The sequence below is a fragment of the Pipistrellus hanaki genome (genome assembly GCF_964339955.1).
Source record: "Pipistrellus hanaki genome assembly, chromosome: 1".
NCBI classification, from domain to species: domain Eukaryota; kingdom Metazoa; phylum Chordata; class Mammalia; order Chiroptera; family Vespertilionidae; genus Pipistrellus; species Pipistrellus hanaki.
The window spans coordinates 161,755,802-161,767,692 of NC_140503.1; the positions used below are offsets into that span (position 1 = coordinate 161,755,802).

The 11,891-nt window shown below is 37.8% G+C and overlaps 1 long non-coding RNA gene across 1 annotated transcript in view; it reads right to left on the reverse strand.

Moving 5' to 3' along the window:
• Positions 1–11,891, reverse strand: part of LOC311622206 — a 198,209-nt gene that overhangs the window by 17,217 nt on the left and 169,101 nt on the right. The gene's annotated exons all lie outside the window — the stretch shown is intronic.

Consider the following 11,891-nt stretch of genomic DNA (forward strand, 5'->3'; position numbering starts at 1 on the left):
CAAACCCCATCTGATGGCTGAGAAGAGTTAGAAAATAATGTAAGTGAGAAATCTAATAATTCTGTAGTAAAGTGATTTTTTAAATTTTTTTTCTTTCATGGAGATGAATCATGTCATGTTAAGACTTGACTAACAACTAGGCATTTTAAGTGAGCAAAAATTAGTGTAAGTTAAAATTTTATGTTGGATGCCTAAATAAGGGGCCTGCAGCCTGTTTGTCACAGTATTGCAGCACAGCTATGCCTGTTCGTTTATGTATGTATATTGTAGGGCTCTTGGTGTTTTTTTTCTCTCCCACCACAACTGAGCTGAGTAGTTGTGAATGAGAACTATAAAGCCTAAGTTAAAACTAGAATTTACATTTACAGAAAAGCTTGCAGATCACTGATCTGAATGAGTGAATTTGTGTTGGGATTGTTAAGCAGCATGATGCTTATTTTAGGTAAGCAGTCTCATCAAAACTTTCTTTAAAAAGAAATTAGCACTGATTGGATTAAAATTTGTTTCTAAGGGGTTTGGTTGCATTGGCTAATAGAAAATAATTTATATTCTTTGTGGTAATGTTATGTAACCCTGCCTCCATGACTTGATAGATTTAATTAGCAGAAACCGAAAACTAAGGCTATATTCAGTATTAATTCTTTGCCCTCCATGATTTAGTTTGGAGGAGAGGGGGGATTCATTCCCACTTGACATTTTAGAAAAATTATATTTGCAAATATAGTTAAGGGAAAACAACTCTTCACTTGATGATTACAGTATTTGTTTCCATGTATTCTAAGTCACATTTAAAGAGCTCTACTGAAATTCAATTCAGACATTACCTCTTTTTTTTTTTTCTTTTTTTCTTTTTTTTAAATATATTTTATTGATTTTTCACAGAGAGGAACAGAGAGGGATAGAGAGTTAGAAACATCGATGAGGGAGAATCATCGATCAGCTGCCTCTTGCACACCCCCTACTGGGGATGTGCCCGCAACCAAGGTACATGCCCTTGACCGGAATCGAACCTGGGACCTTTCAGTCTGCAGGCCGACGCTCTATCCACTGAGCCAAACCAGTTCCGGCCAGACATTACCTCTTGACCTGGATGTTTTTCTGTATAGCAGGCTCTAATTTCAAACTTGCACAGAATTCGAAAGTGCTGCCTGTATACAAAATCGGCTTCATGCTTTTCTTAGATCTTCTATATTCCAATCTAAACTTACTGCCCTTTAGAATTGTTGAGTAACTTCCTTTGTCAATTTAAATTGTTCATTTTCTAAACACAGAACTTACTTTTTTGTGGCTCTGTTCTATAGATTAGTAATTTGGCTAGACAGAGAATTCTAGAAAGTTGATGGCTGTTTTGATTCTTGTTCACACAAATTAGGGTTTTACCTCTCGTGTGTTCTGGGTATCCAGTGGGCTGTCATTGTGTAAACTTTGTCTTCACTTCTGACAAATTTTACTGAACTGATTCTTTCCTCATCTTCACCACCCCAGTCTCTCTTCTTTGGAATTCTCTCAGAATTTGTGAGCTCTGGACTTCTATTTTTCTATTGCAGTCTGTTGTTTAACGTTTGAAATTTCAATCTAAATTTTTAAGTCCTTCCCTCTCTAACCTATGTTATAAACAGCAACCTGTTGGATTCTTATCTATACAGTTACTTTTTATTTTTTTAAAATATATTTTATTGATTTTTTACAGAGAGGAAGGGAGAAGGATAGAAAGCTAGAAACATCAATGAGAGAGAAACATCCATCAGCTGCCTCCTGCACACCCCCTACCGAGGATGTGCCTGCAACCAAGGTACATCCCCTTGACCGTAATCGAACCTGGGACCTTTCAGCTCGCAGACAGATAGATGCTCCATCCACTGAGCCAAACCGGTTTCAGCAGTTATTTTTTAAAAAAAATCTTTTATTGATTTTTAACAGTGAGGAAGAGAGGGATAATCACTGATCAGCTGCCTCTTGCACACCCCCCCACTCGGGATGTGCCAGCAATGAAGGTACATGCACTGACTGGAGTCGAACCTGGGACCTTGCAGTTCGCAGGCCGATGTTCTATCCAGTGAGCCAAACTGGTTTGGCTATACAGTTACTAATGGCTTTAAAAGTTTGTTTCTCCCAAGGTGTTTTATATTCATGCTGCTTTGGCCCCTGCCTCTCATAGTAGAAAATATCCTCAAATGTTTGATGATCCTTGGCTCATTTTTCAGTGTGGGGCATTTAAAAAGCTACTTGGATATTGTGAATTGGACTAGGAGTTGGGAGCTATAAAACTAAGGTTCACCATGGATGTTTTTTCCAAAATTATACTTGAAGGGTAAAAAAGCCTGGCTACCAGTATTCTGGGATCCCAGTAGGAGAAGAAATTTGAGGGATCTGAATAAGTAAACTACTTTAATTCTTTTTATTTTCATCACTGCCTATTGAGTCCAAAGAACATCCTCTCTTACCCACTTCACATAATCTCCAGTTTTTGCCAGGTGGAATTAAGTTATCTAGCAGTACAGAGCGGATCTATCAAACACTTCCCAACAATCTCTTCGTCCCTTTTATATTTCTAAAGGTACCTGCATTGCTAAGCCTTTGGGGACAATTCTGTGGTATAATCTGAGATATCTTCACTATTGACAGTACATTCAGTATTTTTATGTTTAGTCATTTGTTCATAAAGGCAGCTTTTAAAATTGGTTCTCTCTTGAGGGTTTTTCGTGTTTTCTCACCCCTTTTTAAGTATTAAGCTTTAGGAGGACTTCAGAAGAGACTAGAAGTGACATGATGTGAATTTAGCAGCCTTTTTTTTGCGGGCGGGGGGCGCAGGTAAATTACAAGTAATTCGGTACTCTAGAATTTGGCCAACAAACCACAGGTGCTGTGCTAGTTTATTAAAAATCAATCCCAGTTTACTAATGGACAGTATTAGATAACTGATGGCAATGCTTCATCAGTTCTGTAGGCCCTTGTTAGAGCTATCAATCCCACTTTTCAAGTACCGGCAACATGAACTTTCTAGGTCTGCTTTCATTCAAATCTTGATACCTTTTGGTTTACTAGATTCCTGCTACCAGGTGAGTTTACTTACCTCTGTTTCTGGGGTTCTTGGTTTCGTCTTTTATTCCTTTTCTACATTTAATGTGTTGTAAGATTGTAGGTCTTGTCACATTACTCTTTCCACACTGGCGTGGCAATCGCTTCATTGTTGGTCACAAGTATTAGAATACTGTGTGTGGAACACTTGTCTTGTGCCATTCATGCTGAGATAATTTTGAAAGGTAGTGTTAACATTAGGATCCAACTGAAATTTTGTGTTCTATACTTTAATTTTATTTTTATTTTACTGCTTGGAAAAGTTTTTTGAAATATCTTCTACTTTAAAAATACTTATGTTTAAAGCATTGAGATATTGGGTATTTTGAAAACCACAACTTAATTGTCCACTGCAATACTTGTGTTGGTCCTGAAATGTATAATGAGTTTATTTGGTTTGGGCTAATCTCAAATATCAAAATTGCTTGTATAATAAATAACATTGACACATCTCAGCAAAGTAAATTTCTTTGGGAGCAGTTAATGGTGCAGTTTATCAATATACTAATATTTAAGGATGACCCAAACTATTAATAAAATGGTGGGGTTTTTTTTTCTTCTCTAATTTTAACACAGTTGAGATGGGTGCAGACTAACTTTCTTCACTATTGAGATGGTATTTAGGTAAGGCTGAAGATTTTCACGGGTAAAAATTATTCTAAGAAGATATGCAAATTGAGTAGGCTTGGCATGTTGATTGCAGTCAGTTACCTATAATCCAGAAAATGGAGTTAGGGTTGATTGTAATCTGGTTGGCATTTCAAAGAAGTCTAAAAGCCATCATATTTGTAGGTGTTTCCTGGGATTCTGTATTTCTCACACCCCAAATGACCTTAGCTGCACTGAAGTTTGAAGGATTGTTGCTTTAAAATGGTTACACATGCTGTTTCATAAGGATTGGTTTTACTTACGCCTTGTAAAGACAAAAGTGCATGTTTCATAAAACTTAGACCAGTCGAGCATTTTAATCCTGGACTCTCTAAGTCTAGCTTTAAAGAAAAAAATGAAAAAAGATTTCGCTTGTTAATGGGTATACAAGATGACAATGGGGAAAGTGGCTTTGGGCTGGTTTAAGGCTGGAAAAATAAGTTGGTCTCATTTATTTTTTTTCTCTGCTGGCAAGACACTCCTTGCTTGTGTATTGTCCCCTTTGGTTTGTCATAGATCTCATACATCCATTCCATTTTTAGAAATTGGCAATCAGCAACTGATCAAAATTGATGTTTGCTGTTGTCCGTGAGTTGGGGTAAATATTGCCCCGTTGTCCTTATTACCTTTTAGATTCTCAAGAAGGATATATAATGCAGCAGTCTCTGGTAAAGAGACTGTAATTTAGGAAGACAGAGCAGTGGGGTGACTACTGTTAATATTCACAAGTCCTATAAAGGTAGATAGCTTTGGGGGATAGAAGCATTTTCTAAGGGCATTAAAATAGGACCTTATAAAAGTACAACTTAAAAAGGGTGAAATGCTTTACAGGAATAGATGTTAAGTAAGCAGTGTTCCTTTTTACAGTAGTCCAAATTAGTTATTTTAATTGTAGGAATTCTTTAAAGTCTTCAAAGAAAGTATAGGTAAGCATTAGGAGATGTGCTAGTTCATTAAATAGTGATAATAGAGGTTATTGGTTTCTATTTAGAGAAACATCTAAGTCATTTGATGTTGGAAAGATATTTTTCTTCAAGGCTATTGGTATACATTTTATTTTGTAATCCAATAGGCTATATTCTGTTCATACTTTTCAATTTGAAAGCAAGGTTACTTTTCCTGGCTCCTAATTTCTTTTGAAAATACTTGGAGAAACTTAAGAGGTAGGTTAATGCCAGTTCCTAAATGTGATATTTAACATATCTTGGGAGCTATTCTTTGAATAAATACTTGAGGAAAGGAATCTATAATTGCCGCTTTTTGTTGTTGTTGTATGAATAGCTTTGGATTACACAGGGCTTAATCAAATTTTTTAGAAAATACTTGACAGTTTCAGACAGATGAATTGGAACCCTTTTAAAATTGGGAAATGGTTCTTTGATTATTAATCACAGTGTAGTTAAGAGATTGGTTGAGGCAATAAAACTTTGAGATGTTCAAATTTGTTGTAAATTGCTTCTGCAATCATATATAAAGCATGCTACCACTAATCAATTTTATGTATTAAGACCTATTAGCATGTCTTTTCAAAGTACCTGTTGACTTGATTTTAAACTAACATGATGTTCTCTGTACCATTTATTAAATATTTTCAAGGCATATTCTCCCCTAACAAATTCTGGTAGAACCAAGAGTTTCCAGACCTAGAGGCCTACTTCTAAAGTCCATATGAAGTTTATAGTGGGCTTTAATGGGGTTTTAATTTGCACTAAATTTTCTTTTCTGAAAGATGTTTATAATATAGTGCTTTTGTCTTACAATTAAAATCTTATAGCACTCATTTTTTTGCACTGTCTTTTTTAAAAAAAAATTTTTTTAAAGCTTTCCCTGAGGGTGGATACCTTGAAATAATCTTATTTTCTTAGTTGTAAAGGTAAAGCAACTATTGTATTTAAAATGACAAGACTTATAAATGATGGGTTCTTTTGGAAGGTAGTTTATTCATAATTGGTCAAATAGTATTATTACAGGTTGAAGAGAAACTGAGTTTAATAGAAGAAAAGAACTTTCCAGTTTGCTCTAGAATGTTAATGAGGAAGGATATTAAGAGTACTAGTAAGATTCTATATGGGGATGTTTTTGGCCTCTACTGGGTTTACTGTAAAATGTGAGACAACTAAAATTGCTGGTGAATATTTAATATTTGATAGACTTAAAAAGTTTTTTAGAAAATGGCAAATTGAATTAGACATTTATGATAGTAATAGCGTTAACTTCGAGAGGAAGACCTGAATACAGAGAAATCCTGACAGTATTGTTTCACTATTCCACTTCCTGTGTTTGTGACCCTGGAGAATTTTTTTTTTAAGGTTTTTGTTTTAAAAAAATATATATATTTTATTGATTTTTTACAGAGAGGAAGGGAGAGAGAGTTAGAAATGTCGATGAGAGAGAAACATCGACCAGCTGCCTCTTGATGTGCCCGCAACCAACGTACATGCCCTTGACCGGAAGCGAACCTGGGACCTTTTCAGTCTGCAGACCGACGCTCTATCCACTGAGCCAAACCGGTTTTGGCCCTTGACAACTTTTTAAGGAATATGGGTCATTCATACTGCTGGCCTGACATTGGGAGGTTGCCATGGTGTGATGCTGAAGCTTCTGCTTCTCCACAATGAACCAGCTTGTGATTTGTCTTTGTTTTGAAAATCAGAGGATGGAATTAAATGGGTCTTTTTTTTCTACATTCTGCCAAGATTCTATAATGAGATAACATGAACTTTTGAAACAAATTCTTTTCAAATTTATTGAAATGTGTGGGACATTCTACTTGGATTAAATTTTTTCTAGTGTTTATTGAGAGGAATAGATAATTTCAAATGAATGGTCCTTTGGTTCAGCTTTGTCATTTGCCCTGGGATATTGGGCAAATAGAATTTAACTTAAGGTATTAGTTTTTCCAACTGTAAAATTCTATCTTCTTCAGTATGGACATGTGAAAAGTAATTTGAGGTTAATAGTTTTCAACTTCTTCCTGGGGTTAAATACACATACTCTGTACCCCCTTCCCCCATCCCAACCTTAAGCAGAATCTTCAAGGGTGGAGCCCAGGAATCTATATTAAGATCCCTAGACGGTTCTGATGCTGAGATTTGAAGACGCGAGCTTCATACTTATTGCTATGATCGTGTTTAAGAAATAATAAAAATCACACATATGAAAAAGTATCCAATGTTAATACCTGTGTGTGCTGGGCAGTCTGAAGAGTGTGCTGTGGCCAGGCTGTGAGGAGTAGACATCTCCCCTCCCCCCAATCTACCATGATGCAATGAGTGCCCAGCTGAAGCCTGGCACCTTCATGGACTCACTACTTCTGCTTCTGTAAGTCCTCAGGGCTTCTCGGTCTCTGAACCTTCCGAAGATTTGATTTTGGTGTGTAAATTTGGGAAGATGAGATGGGTAAGGGGGAGTAGTCAAGGTAGGATAAGATGATAGAATGGCTGCGATTCCTTTTAGAAATAGGATATAGGTCAAGTAAGTTCTGTGGGGAAAGGAGGAATATATAATTTTGGGATTAAGTTTTGAGTATTCAGAAAAGAGGTTATTGCTGGGGAAGTCTATGTCATGTTAGAGAAGAAAAGCATCTGGAGAAGGTAGGAAAAAGAGCTAAGGCTAAGCTCTGCTGAAGGCCATTTGAATGAATGGTTGCATGATTAAGCTCCCAAAGCCTAAGTTCACTGAAGCAATGTCTGCATTTGTTAATCCTCTTCTCTCCTTAAAAAATGTTTTTGCCTGGCCATTGTGGCTCAGTGGTTGAGCGTCAGCCTATGAACCAGGATGTCATGGTTCAATTCCCGGTCAGGGCACATGGCCAGGTTGTGAGCTCGATTCCCAGTGTGAGGTGTGCAGGAAGCAGCCAGTCCATGATTCTCATCATTGATGTTTCTGTTGTCTCCCTCTCTCTGAAATCAATAAAAATATATTTTAAAAAAGTAATAAAAATAAGTGTTATTATTGATTTTTTTCTTTTTTCTTTTTTCTTTTTTCTTTTTTCTTTTTCTTTTTTTTTTTTTTAAGAATGAAAGTAAGGGAGAGGGAGATAACCTACTGGTGATGGAGCCTGCAACCTGGGCATGTGCTCTGATGGAATTGAACCTGCAACCTGCCAATGCGCTAGAATGATGCTCAACCAGTTGAGCCACACCATTCACAGTGATACCCTTTTCTCTTAGCCCAATGGAATTGGGCAAGTGACATGTCCTTCGGTTTTCTTCATCTGTAAAATGGATTTATAGTACCAGAGTTGTTGTGAAGATAAAATGAAAATCTAAAGGCCATTGCTAAAACTGGTTTGGCTCAGTGGATAGAGTGTCAGCCTGCGGATTCAAGGGTCCCAGGTTTGATTCCGGTCAAAGGCATGTACCTTGGTTGTGGGCACATCTCCAGTAGGGGGTGTGCAAGAGGCGGCTGATCAATGTTTCTGACTTCCTATCCCTCTCCCTCTGTAAAAAAAATCAATAAAATATATATTAAAAAAAAAAAAATCTAAAGGCCATAAACAGCTACAGCACATAGTAAGTGCTCAATAACTTAATTTTTATTGTTAGCTGGACTATCTTTACCTGTTAAGACAAATTGCATCCTATATAATAAAAGGCTAATATGCAAATAGACCAAATGGCTGAAGGACCAGTCGCTATGACGTGCACTAGCCACCAGGGGGCAGATGCTCAAATGCAGGAGCTACCTCCTGGTGGTCAGTGCGCTCCCACAGGGGAAGTGGTGCTCAGCCAGAAGTCCTGAGTCAGGCTCACGGCTGTGCTCAAGTGCAGTGGGAGCCTCTCCTGCCTCTACAGCAGCACTAAGGACATCTCCCAAGGGCTCTTAGATTGCCAGAGGAAGACACAGGCCAGGCTGAGGGTCTCCCCCCATCCCCCCCCCCCCCCCCCGCCTCTAGTGCACAAATTTCATACACTGGGCTTCTAGTTTCGAATAAGATGATATCCATCCCACTTAAAACCCATGAGAATCTATTGACTGGAGCTGGTACTGATCATTATCTTTAGTGAAATTCACTAAATTATTTTTAAACATGTTTATGATTTTAAAAAAATATTAATTTCAGAGGGAGAATCATTGATTGGCTGCCTCCTGCACACCCCCTAGTGGGGTTGAAGCCTGGCAACCCAGGTATGTTCCCTGATTGGGAATCAAACCCTTACCTCCAGGTTTATAGGTCGAAGCTCAAGAGCCACACTGGCTAGGCTGTTTATGATTTTTTAATCACCTGAGGATATGTTTTTATTGGTATTTAATTTAAAAGAAGATAATTTTATTGATTTTTAGAGAGAATAAGGGACAAGGAGAGAGGGGGGGACTGATGTGAGAGTAAAACACCAATCAGCTGCCTGCCCCACACCAGAGACTGAGCCCGCAACCTGGGCATGTGCCCTGACTGGGAATCAAACTGGTGACCTTCCAGTGCACAGGATGACACACACTAGCCAGGCCATACTGATTTTGAGAGAGAAGGAGAGGGGGAGGGGGAGGGGGAGAGGGACCAAACCTACAACCTAGATATGCTCCCTGACCAGGCATCAAACCTGCAACCTTTTTGATGTAGGGACACCAACCAACTGGACCACTCTTCCAGGGCACAGTTTTATTGGTCTTGCCGCCTCAACTGGAGTATAAGCTTCCCTTTAGGATTAGGACCGTTTCTTACACTTCTATACATAGCCATCAATTTCTCAAACTTTGGTTATTTCTGTTAATGTAATTTAGGATAAATAATAATGTTTTAGAACTGTTTTGGTTCAGAGTAGGGCCTCAAAGTTTGAGTGCATAAATGAATGAAAGATCTAAGATTGCCTTAATATTTCTTTCTTCCTACTTAGTTACCTTCTGACAGATGTAGTAGAAATACTAAACTTTTAACAAGTGCTTTTCTTTCTGACAGCTTTTCGCCAGTTTATAACGATGTATGTCATCTTGAAAACTCCTAAACTCTTATGACTAGGAAAGCAGGCATTGCGTGGACCTGTTGCCTGGAAGCAGGGTGACAGCTTGTGATTTCAATATACTGCAAGTGGAGAATAGCCTGCAAAGGCACATTCTTCATTTTTGAGCTTCTGGGTCTTGGAATCCTAATATGTAAAATTGGGAGGTGGAGCTAGAGTAGGTGATCTTTAAGTTCCATGTCTTCTAGCAATAAATATGCTAGTATTCAGTGGCAACCTGGATTCAAATATATTTTATATATAATTATAAATTACAGAAATGTTCTAAATTTGTAGAGCTTCAAAAATAATGGCAGCCCTGGCTGGTGTGGCTCATTTGAGTATTGTTAGTGCACTGAGAGGTCACAGGTTCCATTTTTGGTCAGGGCACATGCCTGGGTTGCAAGCTTGATTTCTGGTTGGGTGAAGGGGGGGGGGTGGGGGGAAAGAGGCAGCTGATTTACGTTGCATTCTCAGATCAATGTTTCCCTCTGCTTTCAAATCAGTTAAAACCACAACCATATTTTTAAGAAATAGAAAAAAATGGCAGCAAAATACATGACAAGTTCATAAGTTCATAGTACTCTTTAAATTCCTGTCACAAAAACAACCTACTAACCTGGCAGAAGGTAAGACACTACTAATGTGACTTGTTTGGTCCATAATTAAGGGGTCAGATAATACTAGTATACTCTGAAATAATATGGGATTCATGGCCATATACTTGAATCTGAAAATTTCAGCTATGTATGTGATCTTGAACATGTCATTTAACCTTGCTATTTTCTTCTCTGTACAATAAGAATATTAATTATGGCCCTAACCAGTTTGGCTCAGTGGATAGAGAGTTGGCCTGTGGACTGAAACGTCCCAGATTTGATTCCAGTCAAGGACATGTACGTTGGTTGCGGGCACATCCCCTGTAGGGGGTGTGCAGGAGGCAACTGATTGATGTTTCTCATCAATGTTTCTAACTCTATCTTTCTCCCTTCCTCTCTGTGAAAAAAAATCAATTATATATAATTGATAGTTCAGTGGCTGAGCATCGACCCATGAACCAGGATGTCATGATTCAATTCCCAGTCACGGCACATGCCAGAGTTGCGGGCCCGATCTCTAGCAGGTGACATGCAGGAGGCAGCCAATCAATGATTCTCTATCATTGATGTTTCTATCCTTCCCTTTCTCTGAAATCAGTTTTAAAAAATGAACTAATATGTTCATAGTACTTATGTGCTAGCCTGATCTTTGAGTTTTATATTAATGCTAACAATAGATTTGACCTCTTCAAGTCATTGTAAAATTAAAAGACACCAATCCCCCAAAAGCACTTGGAATATTATATTGGAGCAAATACTCACCACATCACCTATTCTCCCCCTCTTTCCGCCCCCCACACACATACACACACTGATTATAAATTACAGAACTTTGAAGCATTTAAAGTCCTTTAAAATACTTTATGAGTGGAAAGATGCTAGAGAAATTGGTGTTGATATTTGATCATTTATCAGAATTATTATAAATGAGTTATCTAGCAGTCAGGAACCCCTGTTCTAATCTTATTCTTCATGTATCACTAAATGATTTTTAAAATTGACTTTAGACCTCAAGTTTCCACTTAGGAAATAGGACTCATGAAACTTTGTTACAAACTGCAAAGTGAAGTTGGATGCTTTGATTAGAAATTTTAGTGATTTGAGGTTATTAGATGTAGTGTATTACTAAAAATAGAAAAAGCCCATTAAGGTGGTAAGATAGGAATACAGGACCTGTGATTTGCTAGAGAAATAAGATTCCCAATTATTTTTTTTATACCCAAGGGAATGCCTAGTATAAAACACAATGGTTTGACTTCATTTCAAATGAAAGAATATTTACAACAGGTAAAATGTGTATCTCTGTACTACCGTTCAGATTCTTATAGGGAAGAACAAGGTCATTTTTAAGAACAAGGTCATTTCTGAGTAAGGAGAAGGGATCATAGGGATTTAATCAATGGCATTCTACCATCTGTTCTTAGTTGACACTTAAGTAGCTTTTACTATGTGGTAGACATGACAAAACTATGCAGTAGTGTTATTAGCCCCGTTTTACAGACGAGGAAATGGACACAGGTTAACTAACTTAATCAGTCACACAGATGGAATGTGGAGAGTTGAACCTTGGGAGTCTGAGTCCAGGGTTTGTACTTTTAAAGAAAAGGATTCTGGGGATTAGGGGAGC